This window comes from Ursus arctos, unplaced genomic scaffold (assembly GCF_023065955.2).
Source record: "Ursus arctos isolate Adak ecotype North America unplaced genomic scaffold, UrsArc2.0 scaffold_13, whole genome shotgun sequence".
Taxonomy (NCBI): domain Eukaryota; kingdom Metazoa; phylum Chordata; class Mammalia; order Carnivora; family Ursidae; genus Ursus; species Ursus arctos.
Window position 1 is genome coordinate 25,431,581 of NW_026622797.1, and position 27,887 is coordinate 25,459,467.

Genomic DNA, 27,887 nt, shown 5'->3' on the forward strand with positions numbered 1-27,887 from the left:
AAACTTAATGAAAGTAGGAATGGTTTACAGTGTAGCATGAATTCTGTCAGAGAAGTTTTTATGGGATAAGTTGCCCCTATAAAGGATCAGAGTGAATGGGAAGGGGAAAGCAGTTCTATTGCTTTAAGCTTTAATGTGTGAAATCAGGAATGAAATTAATTTTATTGTGGAACATACTTCTTGTTCTAGCTATGGATGGATGATAGTGCTTACTAAGTACTGTAAGATGGTGAACATATGAGTATATATAGAGACTCCCTGATTAGTTAGGGAGTGTTTCCTCTTCTTAGGCAATTATTTTTTTCTTCAAACTCTATTTTTGTTCCAACTCTTGTCTTAATGTAATTAATTTAGACATTTAAGAGTGTGTTTGTCTATGAGATTGTTGGAATGGAAGAGTTAAAATTAATTCTCTTGGAATCGGAGTAGACTATTTTGTTCATATCTTGCAGTGTGTGTCATTCTGTTGATGGGAAATTCTTGACAGCTTTTCAGTTTTTGGAAATGAAGTGGTCCTGGCTGGCTTGCTTTGCTGATTTCTCCTTTGTCCACAAAACCCATTAATGAGTTCTAGACATGGATTCTCTAGTTTCCACCTTTACAGATTTAACTCTAATTTGACACGTGAGAAACCACCAGTCTTTAATATGAAACTTTGAGTTTGGTATATTTGTTTCCATGGTTGGTACAGATCTGATTAAATCAAGGGGTAAAAGCAAACAAGAACATCACATTTTTCTCTCCCGAAGAATTCAATTAGTTCTTGCTATAGAGACTGTCTAGTTGCAGTGGATTTCTGAAGAGCTCTGTAAGACTGAAATGAATTTGAATAGTTCTGAAAGATAATTTTAGGCGAAATGAGTTATGGGCTCTCATGATGCTGCTTGTTAAAAAAAATTGTTTGCTCAAAAAAATGTAACTATGAAGAGCCAGAATTCAGTATTATGGGAGGAGGGTGTATGCTAACCTAGTGTAATTTCCACAGTGCAGTTGAAATCATTATGATCTAATGATAGCTTAAGGTTTAGGATTTTTAATTGAATGCAGGTGTGGAGTTGTTGCAGGGTATGACTTCTGCAGCTTCAACATATTTGTCTCCACCCATTCCCATAACAGCAATTTCATTTTATTAAAGAATCTATCAATTTCATGGACTCTTAGTTTCCGTGGTAACTTAGGAAATTTTAGAAAGTCAAGTGAATGGCATGTGATGACAAGCAAGTGCTTTCGTGCTGAAGTGTATGTTCAAATCAGGAATCCACAATCCCCTTTAAAGCCCACTTTCTGATCTGCCAGCAGCCAGGACAAACAGTTGACATAATGATTTTTAGGTTGGCCTTCCGTGCTTCGTATGAGGCAAACTCATGAGAAAGTAATGGTGAGTGAGACTGAACACAGAAATACGAAGGGCTACTTATGGATGCTTTGTGTTTCTTACAGCGTTTGTGTTTCCCTCTGTTGGAGACCTTTTCAGAGGCTTTCATTAATTGGCCTATTTCAATGACTAGCTGAGGTTCTAGGGGCTCTTGAGTCTGTGGTTATGATTAGCATTGACGTTAAAGGAAGCATGATTGCCCTTCGTTTGGGTAAATCATGTTCCTGCGTATTTTTTTTTAATTGTTGAGAGAAAACATTCATATCAGACGGTCTCCCACATTGCTGCAGGGTTTCCTCTTCTCCGTTGAGACTGTTTTTTTCTAAAGTCATGTCCACTCAGCTTTTGGTCGATTTGGTGCTAGAGAAAGTGCCTTCTTGGAAGAGAGTTGTCATCTTTGTCATTCCCATCTGCTATTATAACTCACATAGTTATAGTCACTCTCTATTATTGCCATTGAAGTAGCTCAGATCTATTCACTCCGCCCAAGTTCATTTTGTATGAGCAGAGTCTGAGCTCCCAGGCTCTGAGAAGATGTTCTCTTAAGTTCTGCCAGGGTCCCTGTGGTTAACAAAGCTCTGGTGTGTTGTTCCTTTATTGTGTAATCAGTGATCCACCATGGTCTAGGAAGTAAGTTTCCTGCTCATCAAGTAATATGATTAACAGCTAACTACCATGCATGTATTGTAAACCATTTGTGGATTACGCTATTCAAAATATTAGAATAAAATATTTTTACCACTAATACAAAGTGAAACACAAGTTTCTCTGAGACGATTCAGAATGCAAATTTCTTAATTACAGCTCTCCAGCTTCATCTTTGTAAATATTAATTATCTTTGCAGTGTATCTCTAACTGTGAAGACTATTTTTTTTTCCTTTTAATTTCCAGTCCATCACAGACAGATATTTTGTGAAACAACATTATGTGCTGTGTGATGTCACCACCATGTCAAACAGCTCTACGAGTCCTCAAGCACTTACTCTCGTTTCCTGTAGCACTCTTGTTGCAGACTGGTGGCAGAGCACTGGCCAGCCGGCACTGGTTAGTAGACAAACCTGTACTCTTCTCCTAGAGCTTCTTGAACAAATTAGCAGTAGGGAAGTGGCTTAAAACAGAAATTTCTTCTCTCATATTCTAGAGGCTAGAATCCAAAATCAAGGTGTTGGCAGGGTCACATCCCTTCTGAAGTCTCTTATGGAGAGTCTTTCCTTGCTTCTTCCAGTTTCTGGTGGCCTCAGGTATTTCTTGGCTTGTGGTAGCATCTCTGACCCTGTTTTCACATGGCCTTCTCCCTGCGGTGTCTCTGTAATTTTTATACAAGGACATGTGTCATTGGATTTCAGGCCCACCCTAACCCCGGTATATGACCTCATCTTACGTGATTCCATCTGCAAGGACTCCCTTTCCAAATACGGCCACATTCTGAGGTTCCTGGTGGCCGTGGATTTGCAGGGACACTATTCAGCCCATTAGAGTGGACTATGTGTAAAATCACGTTGATCGAAGGTCGCCTTGTAAGAGGTGTATTTAACGGCGAGTGCGGCACTGTGAGAATGACTATCCGGCCTAGCGGCCTTGACGGTGCACTTGAAGCTCATGGCGGTGCAAGCTCAAGACGGGTTTGTACGTGCGGGTAGAAGGGTGAAGAATGTACCCACTATGGTCAGTCACCCTAAAGAAAATGTTGCCTTTTTCTTTCCTATAAACGATCCAGTTTTCGTCATGAACTCTTACCCTGCTGAGAAAGGGAAAAACAAAAAACAAAATTGAACTTGGTTCACTGCAGTCATCTCAGTGTGAGCCAAAATTTAAACAGTTGCATTAGATAGCTCAGTCTGCTGGATGACTCAGTCTTTCAGAATTCTCCTGTTATCCTCCTTCTCTCCAAAGTGGATTTTGTTGTTAAGTCTTCCCCTTATTAATATGGCACAAGTGATGCATGCTGAATTACATACTTTTGAATAATTGTCTTATTCGCGATGTAATTTTAAAAATTGTTAAGCAATTTATGTATGCGGTTGAGTTTAAAAAATAAAGTATTGGGGCGCCTGGGTGGCACAGCGGTTAAGCGTCTGCCTTTGGCTCAGGGTGTGATCCCAGAGTTCTGGGATCGAGCCCCACATCAGGCTCCTCTGCTATGAGCCTGCTTCTTCCTCTCCCACTCCCCCTGCCTGTGTTCCCTCTCTCGCTGGCTGTCTCTATCTCTGTCAAATAAATAAACAATTTTAAAAAAATAAAAAAATAAAAATAAATAAAAAATAAAGTATTATTTTTAAAATGTCATTCTTAATGTGGAAAGGAATAATCCATATATCCTTTTGTGGTCCAAGAATAATTTCAGTGTGTTTTATGAGTGTCATGGACCTTTAGTTTCTGAATTTAGTATTGGGTTTTACCTGATCAGCATTCTCTCCGGGGATTTAAACCTGCCTTTGGTGTGTTGGACTAGATTCTTTCCCTTTCTCAGCTCCTACTGCCATTCGAGATCTAGAAATCCAGTTCCATGGACTGGAAAGGTGGTAAATTCTATGGAGTGGGTGTATCCCAGCTGCCTGCATGCTCAGCATGGTAGGGTCCTGTCTTTATCTTTTTCTGCTTCACAAGTTACAGACTTAGGAAAGCCTTTAGGTTGTCTAATAATAGCAAAGAGTTATGTTGGAGATTACAGCTATGAACTATCTCAGGCATGTGCTTCTGCTCCCACGAGGGCCGTTCTTACTAGAAACTCAGCTCTCTCCCTCCTCGTGAATCCTGGAACAGATCACAGACTGCTTTCCAGTTGTCTCGTGTATGTTGTGCATGTAAAAGAATTCCTTAGATTCTTTTCTTGGCAGCATTTGGAAAATAATGTCTGGAATCAGAAACAGATTTGTTATTTCTGTGCTGAAACAAGTGTATTTTTCAAGTTAGCTAGCAAGTAGCCATTTGCTCTGGAAGGTTCTCCACCCCCTTCTTAAATCAGTATTAAACTGTCAGGGAAGCATTGAGCAAAGTTCATGCTATTTTGCTATTTGATTCTGAGCATCACTTTTAAAGACTTTAATAATCAAAATGCAAAGTGATCTTGAGAATGTTGTATCTTTGTGAATCTGGACATTTTACTAAGCATACATTTAGATTTTAAATTTTACTTAAATTAGCAGCAGCTTTTAGAACTGTGGTCCTTCAAGTTTTTCCTATTTTCCCTCCTCCTTTCATTTAAAAGTCGCATATAATTGTTAGTCAATAACCGACAGCTACCAAGGGGAATTCACATTTCCTCAATCTGCAATTTAAAGTAGCACTTTTAATAAACACACTGGTGATATCATGCATTTTTCAAACTGGTGGGCAAAGCCCTTGAAATTTAATAAACCAAACAAAGCTAGCCGTTTATTTCCTTTGTCTTTCCCTTGAAAACTCTGTCATGCTTTCTAGTTCTTTCTTCTTGTGCCATTAAGCAAAACCTTGTTTTTAAGTATGTTAATGGAAGGAGAAGGCAGATCGCCATGCTGAATAGATGATACCATATAAACTAGGAGATGCTATCCTTAAGGAATGAAAAGACAGTTAACAGAGCTTTGCTGCATGAGGCTCACAGAGCTAGGGGTCTGCTTATTTCTGGAGCATGCTCTGTGCACAGATAGGGCTCTGGGTGATTTGGTCGAACTGAATCAAATGACTCAAATTACCAGAAGCACTGGTAAAGGTTTCATTCAGTTAAGTTCTCCATTTTAATATCTCCTGTTCCATTTTTACCTATTCTTGTCTCCTCTTGTTTTCTGTCTGTCTTTTCTAGTTTTTTTTCCTCCCCCCACCCCCTTTTCCTCTTCTGATTGCCCGTTGGGGGAGCTGTATCATACCTAAGCGGGACTGAACTCCCTCTAGTTACAGAGGTGTGATCAGTAGTCTGCACGCGCGTTAGTAAAGGTGAGAGTTAATAGACGAAGGCAAATGGATCAGTGTGATGAAGGCAGTTTACCACTCGGGACACCATGTCACCGCCGTCAAGCAGGCACAAAGGTATGCAGGGGTACGTATTTTCCCATTTTAAACATCAGAAGGAAACCCCGCTTGAAAACAACCTAAGGGTCTTTAAGCAATTACTAGCTTTTGCATGATTAAGCAGCTTGTCAAGATTTTTTTATTGGGGGACACTGGGTGGGAAGGTGGATATTCTTAAATTGAAAAATGTCAATTATTTTATAAAATCATGCATAGCAATTATATTTGAAATGAGGAGGTCTTAATTTGACAGGCAATATAACGACACACTATTTGGTATAACATTAGCAATGTTTGTCCTCCATGTGCTGATTACATGACACTTATCAGGTTATATTAACTTCAGGTTTAAATTTTTTATTGTTGTTACTGTCAAAACGTGGCTGATATCGAGAGCCTTTGAGACAAAAAGCCATGCTGACTAGAACTTGGGTTTAATTTGTGTGTTGGGGGGGTGCACGGTAAGAGAAGTGTGAACATTCATGACCACGTTTTCTTTGGAATGTCTTCTTATAACAAAAAGATATAAATAACAGAAAGTGAGTTTTAGGAACTGTGTGAAGTATAATGTAAGTAAATTTCTATTTAAGTGGAGAGTGGTTTTCAAAGGTCAGATTATGGATGTTTGTTCTTGAGAAATTTTGCAAGACAGCATTTGAAAACAAAGAGAAAAATCTCTGCTTTGGGGACCGCAAGAAGATACCTGTGATCTTTCTTTCAAAACTGTGCAAGCTTCGTTGTTCCTGAAACTTTGGAATGAAAGTTGTGACAAATGCCTCTGCTCTCCCAAGTGAGCCACTGTTCACAGTAGGAGTGGGCTTGAGGGAAGGCTGGACCAGGGCTTCTGAGGGTGTGCTCAGGAAGGGGAGGCAGAGGGTGTCCCCATTGTTCAGGGACGCTCAGGAGAGAGGCAGGAGTCTGGGAGATTCTGGAGTTGGCAGACGATCGGAAACTGATTTACACCAGAAGTTGAGAGCAGTGACTTTTCTGTTTCAAACAGGAAAAGTTCCTCAGCAAATGCCTGGAGATGAGATGATATGGCAGGGCAGAAGAAAATGAAGCATGTGGAGGCCTTCGCGCCCGCTGGTACTCCATTGCTCCATCCCAGCCATCCGCAAATTGCATTTTTGCTTTATCCAGACCCTTTCCTGATGATCAGAGGACAAAGGAAGCTCTGGTCCTTCTTTTTTTTTCCTGGAAAAGTGTTGCTAAACAGAATACCCAGCCTTACGCAAAAAAGGCTAGTACTATCCCAAGTGGCTAATTTGTATATCTAAATTCATCCAAAATCTGTTGATATTCTGAAATACCTCTGCAGTTCATCTTATCTGGCCAAAATGTTTTGATAGAATTTTATGTGTAAGAGTTTATTCATCAGGGGCACCTGTGAGGCTCAGTCAGTTAAGTGTCCAACTCTTGATCTCAGGTCAGGTCTTGATCTTAGGGTCGTGAGTTCAAGCCCCGAGTTGGGCTCTGTGCTGGGTGTGGAGCCTACTTAAAAAAAAAGTTGTTAGATATTGATGGGCACAGACCATATGCCAGGCACGCCCCTTCCTCTGTCTCCAGGAAAGCCTTCCATCCCTGATGCTCCTGGGTTTCTTCAGCACCCAAGACCTCCGGCTGCTTTCCTGTCAGCTTGCGAGCAATTTTGGGCGTTCCTCTTTCCCCAAGATGGACTTTGAGAATAAAGCAAAGGCAGAGACTTTTTAAAGGGTTTTCCTGCCGATTATGACACAACTAACAAGAGTAGTTAATAGGTTAATGAAGAAGATTCAGTAAATCCCAGCTCTGTCCCTTAATAATATAAGCTTGAGTAAAGTATCCTTAGCTATTAGAATACAACTACCTGATAAAATATTGAGGGTTAAGTAATAACATATAAGATGCTGGGCATTTTTTCACAAGTATATAGTAATGCTATTTAAATTTGACCTGAGTGCTTTATAAAGTTACTAATTAGACCTCCCTTGGGCTTGTGAAAGTAAAGACTAATTTGTACCTTAATATGTGAGTATGGTATAACCGTACAGGGAGAAAGCTATTCTTTTGGCTTTGTATCACAGTGTATTTGCACCAATTTTTGTAAAGTTTTCTGTAATTACAGTTGTACAAATACACCCGGATGAATACAAAGTATTAAAAGTCACATTTACTGGCAAATGTACGTGATAGCAGTACAAGTATTTTGAAAGCTGTGGAAGCCAGCGAGAGTATCCTGATACCAACCTGATTCTGACTGCTTCAACACCAGTGTTTGCTGCCACAGCAATTGATACAAAACCTTTCCTTTCTGGAAATGTTTCCTGGCAGAACAAATACTTGCTAAAAAATTGAAGCAAGATTTGGACTACTCATGATGCCTTTTATAAAATTGTTCTGTTTTCACACAATCTCTCCATAATCAGAATGGATGGATGGATCTTTACATGGGTAGCAGTGTCCTTATTTTAGGTTGACTGCTGAGTGAGGAATTGGTAATGAAGCCTCCTTATTGCTGGGTTATTTCTCTTCTCACTATATTCCTAATTCTTCAGTAACCGGTAGCTCACCTTTCATCTCAGAATAGGCTGGTAAGTGTGAATTGTCGGTAAATCACAATGGAAGTTTAAAACAGATAGCATACCAGAAAGATGACATTATATACCCATCCCTCCAAAAATGCAGTCCGTAAACACCGAAAGGACTGAATACAGATGAGTACGTTTTTGATGGCTTTAAGCTTGTTTTGAGTATAAAATATTAGTTTGATACTTACCATCACTTTTAGATTTGGGGTTATCAGACTGCACCTATAAGAGACGGCTTCTTTTCAGTTCCCTACCGAGAACATCTAAAGCTTAAATGTCCAGTGTCTTTTCTGCTTCCCACAGAGAGTTAAGGTTGGTATGGCAGATGTTACGAATCTTTATGTGCTTTTTGTCTTATGATAGCAGATTTGGCTGGAAATGAGTTTATGTTACTTGCTCCCTGCCCCTCACTCACCTTCATGAAATCTTTGAATGGATCCATTGTTGGCATGTTATCTGCAGAAGATAAAGTATCTGGGAGCCGAGGGGAGAACAGGAGCCCCTGAAATAGATGAGATGCCTTTGGCACATGACGTACCAAAGGGTTCTCCCAGACTACTATTTTGGACTGTGTTTGACTAGATTTTCTTTGCTTTCATTTCCCCTTTCCCTCATTTTAACATTGGAAAGTGACCTCCATGTTCTGTGCATGAAAAGCAGCCACCTTTCTTTGTCTCTCGCTTGATATTGCCCCCCAGCAACAATTATGTCAGGCCATATGGCTGCCCCATAGAGAAATGAGAAAACCGGCTTCCCTCTGCCAGAGTAGTGCTTCCCTCACACCCAACGAGAATCCTTACTTGGGATAATTCTCTAGTCAGTGTTGAGAGTCCTTTGCTGTTTTCTAGTGAGGGAATCTAGTATTTGTGATATGCTGGTGGCACCCAAATTTCTATTTGGACCTCTCCCCTAAACTTCAAATATGAATAGCCGTCTGCCCACTCCACATTTCCAACTGGATGTCTAGTAGTGGTCATGAATGCATCACACTTTTTTTTTTTAAGATTTTATTTATTTATTCGACAGAGATAGAGACAGCCAGTGAAAGAGGGAACACAAGCAGGGGGAGTGGGAGAGGAAGAAGCAGGCTCATAGCAGAAGAGCCTGACGTGGGGCTCGATCCCATAACGCCGGGATCACGCCCTGAGCCGAAGGCAGATGCTTAACCGCTGTGCCACCCAGGAGCCCCTGCATCACACTCTTGGTTCCCCTCATGCTAGCCCATATCTGTTCCACTGTAGCCTTCCTCATTTCAGTTAGGGGGCAAATGCATCTTTCCAGTTGCTTAGGCCAAAACCTTGAAGTCCTCTATGCCTCCTTTTTCTTTCATACCCCACATTCAGTGTGTCAGAAAATCCCATTGACTCAATTTTTAAAATCTTTTCCACCATCCGACTACCTCCCAGACCGCCACTGCCCCCCCCCCCCCCGCCTGAGTCCCGCCTTAGTTTCCCTTTACAGACTGTTTCAACCCAGTGGCCCGAGTGAACCCTTAAAAACATATGTGGTGGTTCCACTCCTTTACTCAAAACTGCATTTCACCTGAAGTAAAAGCTCGAGTCTTGGCAATTTCTCTGTATTTTGGGGGGTGTCATTCATGGACCAAACCTAAGCCATAGAGAAGAGGGGGTCGTTACCTCAGCTACAGGGCTTACAGCTGTATCAAATCCTTTAGTCTGGTGGAGAAGGAACAAGATCCCAGGTGAGTCATGTTCTTGTTTGATGCTCTTAGAAGGTGTGATCTTTAATGGGTTCCTTCGTCTTCTCTGCAGTGGGAATGAAGATCATTCTGCTCTCATTTTAGCATTAAAGGTAGCAATCTGTGGATTTAATGCAGCTGCCGGAGATATACCTTTAGTCTTTACTAAATAGGTTTGGTAAGAGTTTTGGCTGGGATTTTGGAAAATTGATCCCCATGGCTTTTTTGTTAGGGAGCCTATCCAAATTAGACAGCTCACTTTGATGTTTAATAAGCAGCTCAGTTTTTATTCTTATCCATATATTTGTTTTGCTGAGCTTTGTGTGTTATAAGGAATAGCAAGAGTCCTCTCATGATAAGTGCAGGTATTTTACTCTTTTGTACTACCACAGCTTCCTCTTTCACAGCATTGTTAAAATGGAGGGCAGGTTCGGACCCCTCACTGAGTGTGATTTGCGTGTTCTTTGGGACACGTACTACTTTTTCTGTGTGGTAGTGATTGATGCTTTGGCTTCCCTACTAGATTCTAAGTTCCCTGGGGGCCTAGCGCATTAGCTTGACCACGAAAGAATTCCAGTTGATATTTGTGGATTAAAGGCATGAAATGTAATATGTAACCTAGTTTAGGTGAAACGGACTGTAGACATCACTCCTCCTGAAAATAAATGGGCTTTTTTGAGGATAGCTTAAAATATAAAAGTGGATTTTTCTACATTCAGCTGAAAATACATAGGCAATAAGCAAAGCAAGAAAGATTTTTAACTTTCAAAGTCTTATTTCTTATTTTCTGTAGCAACTGGATAGAAAAATCTAATGCAACAATTTCAATCATAAATGGCTTGTAAGAGTGGGAAGCTGGTATAAAGGAGAAAGGTAATGTATTTCTAGAAATTCAAACATTGTGGTGATGGGGAGGGAGGAGTATTTCTCAGGTGCCTTCTTGGTCTTTGAAGTGGCAGGTCACTCTGGGAGGTGGCCAGTCCCCTCCTGGTTCCTCCCAAGCCCCATTCTGAAGGGCTTACGCTTCTCTTGACTAAGGGATTGAGGACTTATTCACCAAGGAGAAGCACACCCTGATCCAAGCACTTTCTTACCTCTTAGGTTTAAACACACACACACCCCCCACCACCACAAGCACCACCACTCCAAGGCATAGTCTGGTGAAGGGGCAGTTGAGCATGGACAAAAACAGAAAAGTGGTAAAATTGTCTTTCGAAGTATGGATTATTTTCTCTTAGCAGATCATTTAAATATGTGATGTGTTGTTGTTGTTGGTTTTTTTATTTTTTATTTAACATCTGTTTAAATACTTCCATTGGACTTTTACTTCCTTTGGTCTTCTCATCCCTTGTTCTAAATTTTCAGATCTGCTAGATGATTTTCTAGGGTTCCCTGGTATGCAATTCGTTCTATTTCCATTATACCCTTTGTCTCCCATGTTCTCTGTAAATATGCATACAATATGGTCACTATGTTTTTCTGTCTATACTAGGACCATGAGAACAAGCTGGGTATTATTTAGGACCTTACGTCAGAGTACACCTAGAGGTGCTCTATTAATATCTGTTGAGTGAGTGAGCGCTTAGCTGCCTCAGGGACTTTATTCCTTCTCTTTATTGCTGTTATGGTTATTAAAAGTTACAAGAACTTTGACCTAGAGGTTGTCTTTTCAGCTTAAAAAGATGACAGATCCATCATTTTAATGACCAATTGAGATCTTACTAAAATGCCCATTCAGGATTATGAACCTGAAGTCTTCTTAATGTTTTTAACTGTGAGTAAAATTTCTGCGCGTGAGGCAGAAAGACTCTTAACCTGGGAATCAGACAGAGTTTCTGATCCTGAGTCTATCATTTACTGACTGTAAGGAAGCCACTTAGGCTCTCTTGGCCATTTTCTCCATCTAATAAATAGAAGTGACTGCCCTGGGGGCGCCTGGGTGGCACAGCGGTTAAGCGTCTGCCTTTGGCTCAGGGCGTGATCCCGGCGTTATGGGATCGAGCCCCACATCAGGCTCTTCTGCTATGAGCCTGCTTCTTTCTCTCCCATTCCCCCTGCTTGTGTTCCCTCTCTTGCTGGCTGTCTCTATTCTGTCGAATAAATAAATAAAATATTTAAAAAAAAAAAAAAAAGAGAGAAGTGACTGCCCTGCCTGCTTGGTGGGGTGATTCTTCGGGAATCAAATGAGATGAGGCACCTGGAATGTAGTGGGAAACCAGCAGTCCTCTGTCTCCTCCTCTCCCCTTCTCCTACACTTCCTGTCAATTCTCCCTCTTGAATATGCTCTGTCCTCTCTGTCTCCTAGGCCAGCACCGCCTTAGGGTGCTGACGAGTAGTATTTTATTCTTTTTCTGTCTTCTCAGCTTAATGCCCTGATTTTAGTGTGCTTGCTCTCAGGACATACCCAGACTCTCTCCAGGATGTGGTTTCTCCTCCGGTAAACATTCCTCCGTCCCCTCACCATATCATTGTTTTTAGCATAAAGTCAACTTCCTTACCATGATGTAGACAAGCCCTTCATGAAAGAATGCCTCCCTATTTTCCTCTTCAGCTTCAGTTCCCACTAGCCACTCTCCCTTCTATATTCACCACTTTTGTTCCTCTTTCTCTGCACGTGCCAGGACCCTCTGCTTAGAAGGAATCTCTGTTTCTCCCCTGGCGCATCATCCTAACATTTCGATTGGACCAACAGGACCCTGTTCAGACATTACCTCCTGCAGAAGTCCTCCACACTAACGTTCCCAAGCTGGTCTTAACTTCTCTGGGCCTCCTGCCACATTGTCATCCAGCAGTTTTCTTGTGCTAGGCAGTAAGGCAGGGAACGTTTTCTTCATTGTCCTTGATGCCAAGAACCACATCAATGTTGGGTGGTTGCATTAATTTATTAATACTCGAAAATTTTGAAAAATGCGAGGGAAAATTCTGGTGTTTCATCTGGCTTTGTATTAGAAACAAAGTAGAAAACATTACCCTACCCATGTATAAAGTTATAAACTTTCACACCTGGGATACCGTGCCTCGTTCCAGCTGTTCTCTGTAGATAAGTTCTAAGGCATTGAAATGCACGAAAAGTTTCAATTAAGATCATTTGCCTTGGAAGGAGAAGTAACTATGCCAAGAAATCCTAAAATAATTTGGATTTTATCCGGGAAAATCATGTTTGGGATGCAAGACCACAGTATTCTATGAGAGTAAGTGACATGGAGGTGGTCAAGCAGAGCTAGGTATTCAGGACAAGGGACGTGGTGTTCATTCCCTGGAATGATGGTGCAACCTAGAAATATTAACTCATTCAGGAAAAGCGCAAATAATTAATGATTGATCCATAACTGATTATCAAGGTGAAATGGTTTGAGTCTTCTGGCATTGAAGGAATCCAAATAATGGAAAACTCCAGCCTGCCAACTCTGATGGGCAAAATTTTAGCCCCAGGACTTTTATCCCCTGATGCCAGGCCTGTCAATATGTTCTACGTGGCAAAACAGGACTTTGCAGATGTAGTTAAGGTTACTACTCAGTGACCTTAAAGGGAGATTAGCTTGGATTGTCCAGGTGGCTCTGATGTCATCCCAGGAGCCTTTAAGAGCAGTGCTTTCTCCCAGCTGCTGGCAAAGGTGAAGTCGGGGAGGTTCTAAGCCTGGGAAGGATTCAGGGTGTTGCTGGCTTGACTACGAAAGGAACCACTAGGAAACCGAGAGAAGGAACTGAATTTCACCAGCAACCTGAATGAGCTTGGAAGCAGATATTCCTCCACAGTCCCCAGATAAGAGTCTGATCAACACCTTGATTTAGGCCTTGTAAAATCTTAACTAGGGGACCCAGAAGCCTTCTGGATGTTGGGCCTACAGAACCGTGAGAATATATGGGTATTGTTTTAAGGTGCCAAATTCATGGTAACTTGGTAAAACAGCAGTAGAGAACTACTACACCAACAAAACAAAAAATGGGGCTGGGGCATGGGAACTTCTTGCTTTGGGGACCTTTCTGTTAGGAAGACTTGATTTCCAGTGGACCTTAGTACTAACTGGACCAAGTTTGAAAGCACTAGACTTGAATGCCCTTTCTGGCAGTTGTAAGGGGTCTTTATTTCTGGCTGATCTGAGATCTCTCCCTGACGTCTGGAGCATCAGACTTGATCCAAGGCATGCCCGTGAGTGCGTCTCAGACTTCTGTGGCCTCTACGGGAAAATCAAGGCTGATCGTGCATTATATGCCGACTTTGTCCAGGAACAGTTAACGGTAATAAATCAGAGAAACAAAGATTGTTTTTGGTAGTAGAATATCAAAGGCTCATTCTCTGTTTTTCCAAGTAGGACATCTGAGATGTTTACTTCTTTTTAGCACTGGTTTTCTAACGTTGCCTTTGTGAGAGCCATTCTGTTGGTCAAAGGCCCCCTCAAAGCCCAAACGCTTGAAATATACTTGGTTTTTGTTAATAAAAAATAGAGGAGTTGATTTGACAGCCTTTAAGAAATACTGTACTCTCATTGCAATTCTAAAAGCCGCTTCTTTTAGCTGTGCTGTGCAGGACAGGCAGAAGTCTAAGTCTGGGCTCTGCTTTGCCGACGTGGTGCATTTATCTATATGAAATATCAAAGCAGTTGGTTTGGTATCAGTTGGCTTGAAATATGAGAACAGTGGTGTCTGCATAGGGTAATAATAATAGAGTCAGAAATTAACGGAGCTGATAACCCTACTTAATCGTTCACCTTTGTAGGAATTAAGTGATAAGTGCCTACATCTTTTGTAGAGGAAAAATCATGAATTATATATACATTTATTCCTCTCAAACATGAAATAACAGGCTCATAAATAATTCTTTTAATGACTAGTCAAAGAATGGAAATTAAAAAGACAGGCTGCTGACTTGACGGGCCACTGCTGCCAACGAAGTTTGAAAACCTGACAGTTTTTTGTTTGTTTGTTTGCTTTGGTTATTTTATACGTGTAACAAATTTCAGCTGTAATGCTTAATTTGGAAATGAGCTTTATTTGTTCAGCACATTAATTTTGTCATTCAGAGATTGTCTACGTTTTCTTTTCTAAGCCAATCTCTCTTCTGTATCTTAGCATATTTGATTTTTTTTTTTTTTTGAAAGAAACATTTACTTAGGGGTGCCTGGGTGGCTCAGTCTGTGAAGCGTCTGACTCTTGGTTTCGGCTCAGGTCATGATCTCAGGGTCATGAGATCAAGCCCTGCATCGGGCTCCTGGCTCAGCATGGCGTCTCCTTGAGTTTCTCTCTCCCTCTCCCTCTGCTCCTACCCCGTGCATGCACGTGCACTCTCTCTTTGAAATAAATAACTAATCTGAACAACAACAACTAAGAAACATTTACTTAGTATGAGAGAAAATCCACTGCACGGTAGTGTTCGAAGGCCAGGCTGGCTGCTAAATTTTAGTCACACTGCACTTCCTTTCTTCCTTGATCCTGAAATACCTGGCACAATTATTAACCTGGATCTGCTTTGATTTTTTTTTCTTTTTCTTCTAAATATGTTCACCTCTTCTTTCTGAATGGAAACCTTTGGCTCTTTCTCTCCATCCTACTATTCTCCTTTACTTCTGTCTTACTCCAATTATTCCTGGAGTGTTAGGAATATATTTTTAAAAAGTAAGTAAAAAAGTAAAAAACAAAACAAAACAAAAAAACCCTTATAATTATGTCAGATAACTTGCTTTCTCCCCATAATCCTCCCATCTGAGTCTTAGATATCCAACTTACCAGTTCCGAGTAAATTACAAAATGTGAATTGGAAAATGGCCCATGGACCTCAGAGGAGGAATCAATAAGAAGAAGGATGTAGCATCTTGTTCACAGGTTCTTGTTTGGGGCTTTCTAATCCCTGGGGACTTGGGCTCTACCAGTAGAACTCTGTGGCCGTGGGGCAGGTCACTTAACTTCCCTGCCTCTCTGCTCTCTCATTTCTAAACTGCAGATGCAATTCCCTCACTGATAAGATTTTCATGACCTTTAAATGGGCTACTACATGGAAAGCTGGCCTGGAACCTTGGCTCGACCCAGTAACTGGTAACTGACATTTTTCTTTTTGCCCTGTGTGTGTTAAATGCTCACAGCCTCCGCACTTCTAACTGGTATTTGTCACGCCGTCGTGCCAAACAGGATCTTTTCACTTTGGGTTTTCAGTTTCCTAAGTGGATTGGTAAGGGTCCCAGTGTACCCACGGCTCTTCTACTTTTCATATGCAAATACCCTCCGCGAATGCCTGGACACTGGTAATCCTGCTGCACTCTGACTTGCCATTTAACGTGAGCTATAAATTCAGCTGCTCTTCACGGATGTAAATGAGGGAATTTGTTTTCATAGTGTGACAAGCCTTATAAGCCTCATAAACTCTTTTGTCACTTCAGGTTTTAAAAAGAATTTTTTTTTCGCTTTCTCCTTCCCAGCTTTGCAGTCTCACACTGCTGTTGTGAGTACAGTTGGAACGGCCATCTCAATATCTGTATGGTTTTTGGTATTTCACAGTGTTTTGTTTTTTTTTCCTGTGTACGTAACTAAAGTTTCCAAATATGTAACTATGAAAAATATCCTTATCTGTACAAAATCCAGTGCAGCCTCACAGAGCTGGTCTGGACCTCCTCTGTCCAGAGGGACAAAGGGAAGGAGACAGAGGAGGTGAGACTGATTTGTCTACTGCTTATACAGCTGGCTCAATTTGCTTTTCCTGTTTAAACACGGCAAAGCAAAGACAAGCTAAAGTTACACACATGACTGGGGATATTACCTTTTAAAGCATACCTTTAAGTGCAAAGAGGCAGGATAGATGCTGGGGGAAATTAAAAAAAAAAGTATCAAGAATGACTAACTTCTTATGGATACTATCAAGGTGGATTTTATTCAACTTAAGACCTTATATCAGGTTATTTTAAAATTCATTAGTATTACAGATAAAAAGAACGAAGCGAGGATATTTGAATATAAAAGTAGACTCTTTAGAAAGTAGTGATACAGAGAAAGTTAAATTTCAAAACCGATGGGATGTAGCCAAAACTGCATGCAGAGGAAAATTAGTAAACCTACATGTTTTTATTCGTAAACAAAAAAGAATAAAAATCAAGCTCTTGACTTGAGGTGAAGTATAAAGGAACATAGTGATTGAAAAACCTTATAATAAAAAAGGGAGAAAAATAGTAAGCCCACTGGAATGAGTTTCATATGTCATAGGTGTTCTGGGTAAAAAAGACGGCAGGGAGGTGTCCTATATAAAAAGGAAGAGAAGGGAGAGCTGTATATGGCATAATATGATGTTTTAACATTATGACTTAGGAACCCAAGAGCACATTTTAAAATTTATTTTTAATCTTGGGATCATTTTGGCCAGATATTTTCCAGTATTTTTTTTTCTAAAAGACTTCCTTATAAGATCCCCAGAACATTTCTCCAGCATGTAAGTTGTCCGTAGCACTCCCCTGCATACATCCCCGCCCAGCTAACCTCTTTGTTTTGTTTTGCAACAAAAGTATATCCATGGTTTTATATCTTCTAGCTTTGGGTGCGGTATATAGTAATTGTATAGGACTGAATCCTTCTGTTTCTGATAAGCCAGAAGCCTTCTCTCTTTTATCTATCTATATCACTTTATTTTGTGCCCAAAATGGAACTGGGAACTTAACTAGTGCCCTTCTATCGTTTCAGATGTGAAACACCCAAGGCCCAGAAACATTGAAGTTCCTGGTCTCACAGAGAGGGTGAGAGCTAGAAATTGCTATCCTGGGCCAAAGACTACTATCTCCAGCATAGTTTGTGGACAGCCCAGTTGCTGTATACACTGACCCTTTCAAGCCCCTTTCAACCAGTTTTCTTTCTCTTCAGCTTTTATTACATGGAGTTTGGCAAGCAGGGCTTGCATTACTCAGATGATTTTCAGAAAGACTCTCTTCCTAGTTTATTTCTGATATTTAAGAATGGCCCTGGGATAAGTTTTATGATAGCCTTCAATATTTTAAAGCTCTGTTTTTACTGTAGTGCCCATATACTATGGGAAGAAGACCGTTAAATCACTGTACTAGCTTTTCCTTTTTGGAGGACTTTTTGGCAGTATTTGCTGTAGCTGAATATACGCATTCCCTATAAACCAGCAACTTCCCCTTCTAGGAATGTGCCCAACATCAAGGTATAAATGTGTTCACCAAGTGACATCCATGAGATGTGCAAAGCTGCACTATTCATAAAAGCCCCAAATTAGAAAAAAAACAAAAAACAAATGGGCATTAATGATGTGATGGATAAGTGTTCTCTTCACCATACAGCAATAAGAATAATCAGACCGCTGCCACATGCATCCCATGGATGAATCTGTGGAGTGGAATAAGCCAAACACAGAAAGTATGATTCTAATCATACAAAATTCAAAACCAGACAAAACTGACCTCTGGTGACTGTGTCAGGGTAGCGGTTACCTTCGGGGATGGCAGCAGTGACTGCAAGGCCATGAACAGAGCTCTGGGAGCTGGTCTTCATCTACGCCTTGATCTTGGTACGCTCACGTGGTGGCACACATGTATCTTGTGCACTTTTCTGTATCCTATAAAAAGGTTGCTTGAAGTCCAGGCTTAATTTAAACTTTCAGTTCTCCCACTTCGTTTGAATCTGTCGGGGGCTCAGCTCTCTGCCTGCTTTGCTAAGTGCTCATTCCTGCCTTAGGTATTCCCAGAGGTCCTATTCCATGGTGAGTGGGTAGGAGGAAGCCTCCAGCATAGCAGACCTGGTTTGAATTCTTGCCCCACCATTTGGCATGCTTATGGCTTTTGGAAATTACTTAGCTTCTTACTGAGCCACCATTTCCTCAACTTGAAAAATGGGGCAAATACAAGTTCCAATACCCTAGGGTTGTGATGTGAGTTAAATGAGATACTGTGCATGAAATGCTCAGCTCAGAGGAAGCACCATTTGCTTCTAGCTATTATTTTTCTTTTGTTTCCCTACAGACTATACTGTGCTTTTAACATATGGAGCATTCTTGCTGTTTGGCACCGGGCTGGACCTACAGCATAGTCACGGGTTTGGGCTTTCCATTCTTACGTCCTTAGAGATTTCACACTCTCAATTACTTCTCTTCTGTAGTACTTCATAGTCTTCATTCCAAATCGGTTAACCAATCAAGAATTCCTCCTTCAGTCTACTATCTTCTATTCCTGGAGCTATTTGCTTCAGCTTTTTATCTTAAAAAAAAAAAATTCTCATTAATCCACTGCTCCCCCTCGCCTTAATTTTTTCTTCATAAATAGAAAAAAAAAAATGCTGGGTGAGCTGTAAGACTTGTGGGCAGACTTTCCTTAATGGCCTTGAGGGGTGCCTTCTGCCCAAATGAGTGACTCTTCTCAGGAATGTTCGGAACTTGAATCCAGCCATTGTTAGTTGGTGGAAAGATGGTGTCTGCCAGTGTTGTACAGAGAGGTCATGAAAGGGTGTAGGGGTGGGGAGATGGTGGGGGGAGGCCCTTTCTTTTTTCGATTAATGAAACTCATTAGTTCAGAAAATAATTCCCAGCCTTTCTGCCTGAAGATTATTGTCATTCATTAACCCAGATTGTTGAATCCTGTTTTGTAATGTGAATCTAAAAAAGGCTGTGCAGTGGCGTGTGGACTCAGAAACAAATTAAGAGATCTTGAAGAAAAACCAAACATTTTTTGAAAAAGTAAATTATAAGGACTTATTTCAATTTTTGAAATTACTTGACCTCACATATCCTTCAATAGAGATATTTCTCTATCTTTTTTTTTTTTTAAGATTTTATTTATTTATTTGACAGAGAGAGACAGCCAGCGAGAGAGGGAACACAAGCAGGGGGAGTGGGAGAGGAAGAAGCAGGCTCCTAGCAGAGGAGCCTGATGTGGGGCTCGATCCCAGAACGCTGGGATCACTCCCTGAGCCGAAGGCAGACGCTTAACGACTGCGCCACCCAGGCGCACCACATATTTCTCTATCTTGATAGCAAAACTGAGTAATCAGTCAAGTGGTCTACATCTGATCTTCCCACTCCCCCAGCTCCTCTTCACTTTTTCACACGTCCCAATCTGGGTTTCTGGCCCTCCGCTGCACTGTGCATTCTTCTCAGGGAAACTAAAGCTTCCATGTAGCCCGATGCAATGCTCAGGGTTCTCTCTTTGCCTTATTAGCATTTTCTGTGAAGTTGCCTACTACCTTTTCCCTCCTCAAAACTATTTCCTCTCTTAATTTCAAGAAACTACTTCTTCTGCCAATTCTGGGTCCTGCAGTGAATCCTCCTCTTTTTCTAAGGAAGAACCTCAGGGTTCAATCTTCTGTTCTCTTGTACGCCTGCCTTCTTTCCCTAAGTGCTCTCAGTCAGTGGCTTTAAGTACCTTCTGTAAGCTCATTTCCACGTTGTTTTTAATCTCCGGTCCTGGCCCCTCTTCTGAGCTTCATGCACCTGCCCATGTGAGAGTTCCACTTGTGTGTGTCTAACAGACTGCTCGCATGTACAGTGTCTGGGTTCTTTCCTTTCCAACCATTCCTCCTCCCGGTTTCCCTTCTCTGCAAAGGGCATCACCAGTCTCCACCCATGCACCTTCCAGGAAAAAGTGGAGTTCTTTCTGATCCCTGCCTTTCTTTCTACCCCACGTCTATCTAATCTTTCTGTTCTACTTCCAAAATCTATTTTGAATCCACCCATTTCTCTTTTTTCAACACTAGTTCAGGCTGCCATCATTTCTTGCATAGTTTATAACAATAGCTTCCTAATTCTACTTGCCTGTCTGTACACAATCCGCTCTCCACACAGTGGTCAAAGAGATCTGATTGAAGTTTGTGTATGTGTTGCAGAAAGTTGAACTCAAGGTAGAAATGGCCAACTTATCACTTAGGCTCTGTCACAGACACACATGGCTCTGAATGTTGTTTTGTTTGCTTTTTAAGATAGAACATTTCAGCAATATAAATGTGAAGAAAAACATTGCTAATGAACCATATCTGATTTCCTGAAATGGGAGGGAATAGGAAATACTGCCAGTGTATTCTGGATCTTTCTCCAGCGAGCTGGCTAGAAACCACTAGCTGTGTGTGGAGGAGTGTCCTCTCTGAAGTACAAGGAAAAACTACCACAGAGAACAACCTGTAGACACTGTGCTTGTTTTCAAAGATTGCTTACAAAATTCTCCCTGCTCTCCTGCTGATCTTCTGTTGGGGGTCTATGTATCATGGGCAGTAGGAAAGACGTCTTATACAAATGTCATATTAGCCTTGCAAAATTAAATTATTCATGTATCGAGATGGGAGCAAATTACTTTCTTTATCCAAGATGATAGCATTAATAATTCGTGCTTTTATATCATGTCTGTGTGTTTATGAAGAAATAAATACTTGCAAGTAATGAGATACATAGAAATTCCATTTGATTGCCATTGTTTCTTGATAAAAGTTAAACATCTTCACTTTATTAAAAGAAAAATTGAATAGCAGAGGAGACTTTCTTTTGAAGATTTGCTTTCTATTAAATTAGTACCACAAATTATACTGCAAAAAAATACTATCGAAGATATTACCAAATACATGGTAAAGCATTTTTATTCTGCCTCACTTAAAGAAGGTTTATTTATACAGTGGTGCTCAGAAAAGTTATATTTTCTCAATAGATGCTTACCTGTAGAGTGTTTTATTCTTCAGTGGCATTTTGTTTTTAATTGTATTTTTTCATTTTTTATGCTGTTCATATTTGAATTTTTTAAATTTATTTTTAAATTTTTTATTTAAATTCAATTTCTTCAGTGGCATTTTAGAAGTGTAAGTAATGCAGTTACTATGTCATTGCTTAGAGTATTCGTGGTCTTTTCCGTAAGAACTCATACATAGTGGAGAATTAAGGCCAAACTGCGCTTATTTTTTTTTTCCAATTTTAAGTACATAAGGTAGTTGGAAAAGTGATTTCATTGAATTTGCTCTTTTAATTTGTAAAGTCAGGTTGCAACAACCTGTGGAATATTCTGGTTTCCTGAAAAGCATTACTGTGAATCTTACACCCTTAATTCTATTGCCAATATTTTTCTTAATGACATGACATGAATTTGAGCAGGTCTTAAAAAAAACAAAACCCTATAATTTTCTTTTTTTATGTTCTCATGAAAGGGAGCCCATGGGAAGAAATCAATCCTGGACTGTGTTGAGTTTTTCTACTCAAAAGATGACAGTGTTGAATACTACTTGGTGAGTCTTGGGACCACCAGTACAATCGGGGTGAAAGAAACTTCCGTCTCAGCTTCTGATTCTGGGAGTTCTGGCGCAAATAAACATTCTTCTGGATTTGAATCAAAACTGAGATAAGAGACTACAAATCCAAATTGATTTTGGACTACATTAGTGATTATTCTTCCTGAAGAACTTGGCTAAAAATCCTGCAGCAGGTTCTGTCATTGGCTTGCCCAACTCCCATCTGACACCTGCCTGGCCCAACTCCTTCTATCAGGGTTGCTAAGCAAATGCCTTTACTCCCAGACTCCCTTGCAGCTAGAGTGCACGTATGTGACCAAGGCTCTGTCAACGAGTATTGAGTTTGGTTGCAGTATGAAAATTAGGCAGTAACTGTATAGGTTGTTGGCATCTACTTGTAAGCCTAGCAGCACTAGCCTCTTGCTCTTCTGACGTTGACTTCTGTGGACACTTAGCATCTAAGCTTGCACGTGATCAGTGATGACAGCAGGTGGCAGCAATAGCAGTGTTTCACTGTGAGAGTCTTGGCAGTGTGGCATGTCAACTTACCCTCTGGCCCTTCTGGAAATTCTGAAAGCTCCTTAATATCTCTTAATAAGTCATTTTTGCTTAATATAATGAGTAGATTCTGTTGTTTCCATCTAAGTGTTCTGACATAGCCTTCATAGCCATTTAATAAGGTGCTGGCTGTCTTGTTTCAACAATCTGATGTTCTTTCCCTAAATACTGATAGTGGTTAGATGTTCTTGCGTGTTCATTATCAGAGTTTATGTAGATTCTTCAGTTGTATACAACTAAGATTGGGGGAAAGTCAGCATTTTGAAAATAAATATGGAGAATATGTTATTTTTCAGTTATGGGCTTTGATCATGACCCTATCATTTATGCAGATCCCACTCCTAGAAGAAAATCAGTTTGTCTAGGTAAAAAATCATCGGGAACTAAAATATTTACTCAGAATTGCCCAACATCATGAAATCCAAAGAGAAACTAGTAAGGCAAGAGGCTAACCCAAGTCAGTGGGTGGCCGCATCCTACCCCTGCACTGTTGGTGTCCTAGCTGGAATGGATAAAGCATTTAAGAGAGGCAGGAAGTGTTATGACACAGCCAAAGGTTAGGCATGGGGGAAATCATTAACATAAGGAGGACAGACTAATATTTACCTCCATTCCTTCTTTCATCAATATCAGTTCACCTTGGATTTATAGAATTTGCCTAACTTTTCAATGTAGTTTTCCTTTGTCTCTGCAATTCTTCCAAAACACAGACCACTATCTTGTATAAAAACTTTGGATGTTTAACCATAACTACCTGACTGAGGTCTAACCTCTTTGACTTGACAGGCAAGGTTCCTCACAACTGGTCCTTACTTTTCCAGCTGTGATCTCCCACTGCCACTCCTACGAACCCCACTTGGTCATCCCAGTGGGCCAGCAGATTGTCTCAGGCAGGTTAAGCTGCAGACAACAGTGTAAGCAGAAGGGGATTTAACACAGGGTATGTGGTACTTACACGATCATTGGAAAAGCCTGGGGAACAAGTCCAGGCTGAACTCCCAGGAATGACTCCCAAGATACCATTTCAGAACTGGCTTACCAAGAGCTTCCTTGGTAGGGATCGAACACGGAGACTTAATTATCACTCCTACTAAGATGTTTCAACAACCAGACTTACCAGCAGAAATAGCCAAGGGAGCAGGAGTGTGGACTCAGGTTCTCCGTGAAATTCGCCAGGTGTACCAGCTTTGCAAACCAGGTGTAAGGGAGATTGGGAAATGCAGTTTTCAGCTTCTAGACATTCACATCAGTGCACCCTACAAGCTGATTTGGGGCTATGAAGGCAACGGACACCATCCGTTATACACGTCACGTAACGTAACTCGGTATTCCCAACACACAGACGACTCGCTCTCTTCGCTCTCTTTGCTCTTGCTCTTTTATTTAGTTGGAATGTGTTTCATATCCTTCTCCATCTAGCAAATTCTTATTCATCCATCACATATCACCTGCTATGTCATGTTTTCTCTGATATTATTTCCTTCTAGTTCCCATTAGAGGGCACCCTCTATTTAAAAATGTGTCTTATTATCATTTGGTTGTATCAGTCTTCCATCCAATGGAATTCCTAACAGACAAGGAATAGGTTGCTTATTCATTCATTTTGCTCTTCAATCAGCAGACTTACTGGCATCTCCAAAGCCAACGAAGGCCAGGTTCCTGTCCTCAAGAAGATAGATAAGTTTAATTATGGAGGGATAAGCCACAAAGGAGAGGATAATGACTCTTCTGGGGAGAATGCATGGGAGACAAAATGGTCAAGGAGGACTTTGTAAGAGAAGGTTGTCTTCATCTTTGTGTCTCCAGTGCCTAGTGTTACGCTTGGTGCTTAGTGTCCTTAATGAACCAGTCAAGGCTGGAAATGAATGAAATGACTTTTTTGAAATGTACCTTCGTGTCTTACTAATGGCTGTCTACCACGACTGTGATGCTTTAACAAATTAGTCATTTTTTAATACCATAGAATAAAGCTAAATTCTCTGGAGCTCATTTTGTTTAAACTTTTCTTTCTATAATTTATTCCTTTAATAAAATAATAATTGCATGCCGACTGTATATCAGATCTGGTGCTCAGCCCCTAGGCCCTGTGGATCCAGAGAGCCTGGCCTTTGTTCTGTGGTCTAGATCATGTGTCTAGTGGGAGATAGACTCACCAAACACACAACTGTGCCAAACAACTAATAGTGCTCTAAGAAAAGTCTTGATGAGAATGATGTCTTGATGGAATAAATAATAGGTGGTGTCAACAGAGTCAGAGGGTCAGGAAAGGTTTGCTTTCCTGAAGAAATTGTCAGTTAATCTGAGACCCAAAGGATGACGGGTAGAGGGCAGGTTAAAGGTAATTCACTGGTCCTTCTGGCTCCCATTTTTCCCTAGCAACAAAAGAGTTTTTCCTTTAACTCTTACTTCTCCCTGTCCTCCAGCTCCAGTAGATCATTTGGTTGCCAATACACTTGGTATTCAGGAAAATAAATTCCAATTTCAACACACAGGGAAGCGTTTCAAAAGGCAAATTTGTGGGGCGCCTGGGTGGCTCAGTCAAGCGTCTGCCTTCAGCTCAGGTCATGATCCCAGCGTTCTGGGATCGAGCCCCTCATTGGGCTCCCTGCTTGGCGGGAAGCCTGCTTCTCCCTCTCGCACTCCCCCTGCTTGTGTTCCCTCTCTCGCTGCCTCTCTCTGTGTCAAATAAATAAATAAGATCTTAAAAAAAAAAAAAGCAAATTTGTGAAGTGAAAGTCGTCATCATCGGGGTGGGAATTTTTATTTCATTATTTGTGAGCTATTTCCTAAGAGAAGTTTTCATAGAGGTTAGACTATTGTGGCATAATATGACAGATGCTTTTAAATTCTCCCAACTCTTTCCCTCCTTCACCCATTCATAAAGATGGGTGATTATCCCCTTTCTTTTAATGTACTCATGAATGTTACGTGTTGTCATGTTGTATCAAATTGAGGAGTATTTGCAAAGTGAGTACTTGGATTTGGCTCTGGCCCTATAAAAATGTCAGAGGAGGGCTTGCCATGGGTGGAATACACAAAGCATTAAGTCAAACAGTTTCAAAAATTAACCTAAGAATGGCTCACTGATGCTAAAGTATGAATAGATTTAGAGTAAGTACATTCTATTAGGGAAGTAGGAAGAAAATAAATGTGTGTGGAGAATGGAGGCAACTTTAAGGAAACCCCATCCAGACAGGGGAATTAGCTAGTCGTCCTTTGATCAGTGTGGGAATCTCCTGAAACCCTTCTCTTGCCATTTGCATCGACCTGAGAAGAATTTGCAGGCTACTGCTGAAAGGAGTCCTCTGCCCCAAGACTCCCAAATGATCCCCTTTACCACTGTGATGTTTTTAGGGCATTCTACACATTTTAGTTCTCTCTGAATGAAGCATTCATGTTGCCATTCAACATGTCTAGTTTGGGGTGTATTCTAAGTCAAATTATACAAGAAGCTATTTGTGGCATTCAGCAGCTGCAGAAAGAAGAGGCTGTTTTTTTGCGGGGGGGTGGGTGGGTGCAAGGGAGAGTGGTGGTGTTACAATGTAAGTGAAGCTGGAAAGTGCAGAATATAGAGTTATCGTTGTTGATGGGCAGTTGTGATTGTATGACAAGAGGAAGAGGGAGGTTACTGAGTGCCGAAGTGAATTTTATCCCATTTCAACATGGGACGCCCTGCTGGCATGAGCCCTCCATAGATGGTCTGGGGTTAATTTTCATAATGAATGTGATATATCCTCCGGAGTCTGTGGCTGATTCCTCTATCCAGTGGGGTGCGATTGGTGAGTATTTCTCTTCAGAAAGCAGTTATAATAAAATAATTCCATTCCATCCTGTGGTGCATACACATCGAGACATGTGGAGCAAAGTGCGGGTGCTTTAGGACTGTCTTCAGACCCGAAATGTTTACTTGATTAAATATGGTTCGCTAATGAAAATTGATTGTGGCAGCTCCGTTTGAACGTGTTTTATCATGTAATGATTTATATGGACTGCTACGCACAAAGAGATGGGTGTTTCAGATAACGGGATAAAAAATGGGTTGAGCTGAGACTTCTGAGAGCCGCTGTACAATTGGACAGAGGCTTGGGAAAATCATTCGGCATTGTAAGACCCTCCCTGCTTTATTTTCTCCCCAGATATCTTTTGTTTTTATTTTGGTTCAGGAAAACATTGCATGTCTTTATTGTCGGTCAAATTTTTATAGTGCTTTCTACTCCCTTCTGCCTTTTTTCCTTAGTGAAAAAAGCAAAAACAAAAACAAAACAGTGTATGAAACTACTAACTCTCTGCACCTGTCTTTACAGTTCCAAGCTTCCTACTTTTGACTACATGTTGAAACTATTGTTGGGGTGCATGAGAAAAACTACTGATCTTAATCCTTCCTGTGATGATTTTATTAGCTAAGATGTGAAGAATTCCATGATTTTTTCCTGCTGTTTCGAACCCTGATGCTACTGAGGGGGAGGAGCTAAGCATATCATTTTAACAAAGTCAGTGGCCAGCCATTACCTAGCATCAGCATTCTCGTTTTGATTACCATTTGATTTTTCTCAAATTCTGTGTGGGCCTAATTATGTGGGCTCTGCAATCAGCACGCCTCCCTTCCCTCCAGCTGTGCCCTCATTGTATGGCCCTCTGGTACCCGGGCATGCCAGCGAGCATGGGGGCCCTTCTGTGGTGTCAGGTCAGATATCTGCACTGTGAACTCCTTGCTTTCGAAGTATCAGGTTACTAGAATTTAGAGATACTGAACATATGTCCCCATGCAATAACTGATGTTTTTACTCTTGTCTCTTGCTCTCATTTGTTGTTTACTTATTAAAATTATCCTTATTTCTTGCAATTGAAAAGAAAAATCAAAGAATATGAAACATTGAGCTTATAGGAAGGTTTATCCGTGTCAAAAGTCTTTGCTTGACTTTAATGAAAATTCTGTACTCCCTAGACGCATTCTGAATATCATTTTATGCCTGGCTGACCTTCCTTTGCTCCCGCTGTGACACCTTCAGCATAATTACAGATCCTTCATAGCACTCATGCTTAATACGAAGCTAGGGTTTCTCCGTTTGAAGAATTCTGCTACTGTCTATCCAATAGTTTAGGACACTGTATTTTTTTTTTAAACCAACCCTAATGAGATAAATGTTATCCTTGCCGAGGTCAACCCTTACCATTGCTAGAAAACCAAATATAGTTAGACATTTAGTGTTGCTGTCATTTCCTCAGCAAACCGGAGCGGTCTATCTTAATTTGTCTAATTATCATTTTGCAATGGTAATTGCAAACCAGCTGGCCTCTTAACAAAAGCAGTTGGTCATACCAGTTTATTAATTGTAGCGCTCATCTTAACCATATGTGAAACAACAGAAGAAATCACAGGAAGTAGAGAAAAGAAAAACGGAACAGTTTGTGAGATCGTTCCACTGCTTACAAAATAATGAGTCCAAATGATGCTTTTCTCTCAATCTTTATACTTACTGATCATTAATTGTAATTAATGTAAGCAATGATAAA

The 27,887-nt window shown here is 40.7% G+C and overlaps 1 protein-coding gene across 6 annotated transcripts in view; it reads left to right on the forward strand.

Moving 5' to 3' along the window:
- Nucleotides 1-27,887, forward strand: part of NHSL1 (NHS like 1) — a 221,241-nt gene that overhangs the window by 116,527 nt on the left and 76,827 nt on the right. The gene's annotated exons all lie outside the window — the stretch shown is intronic.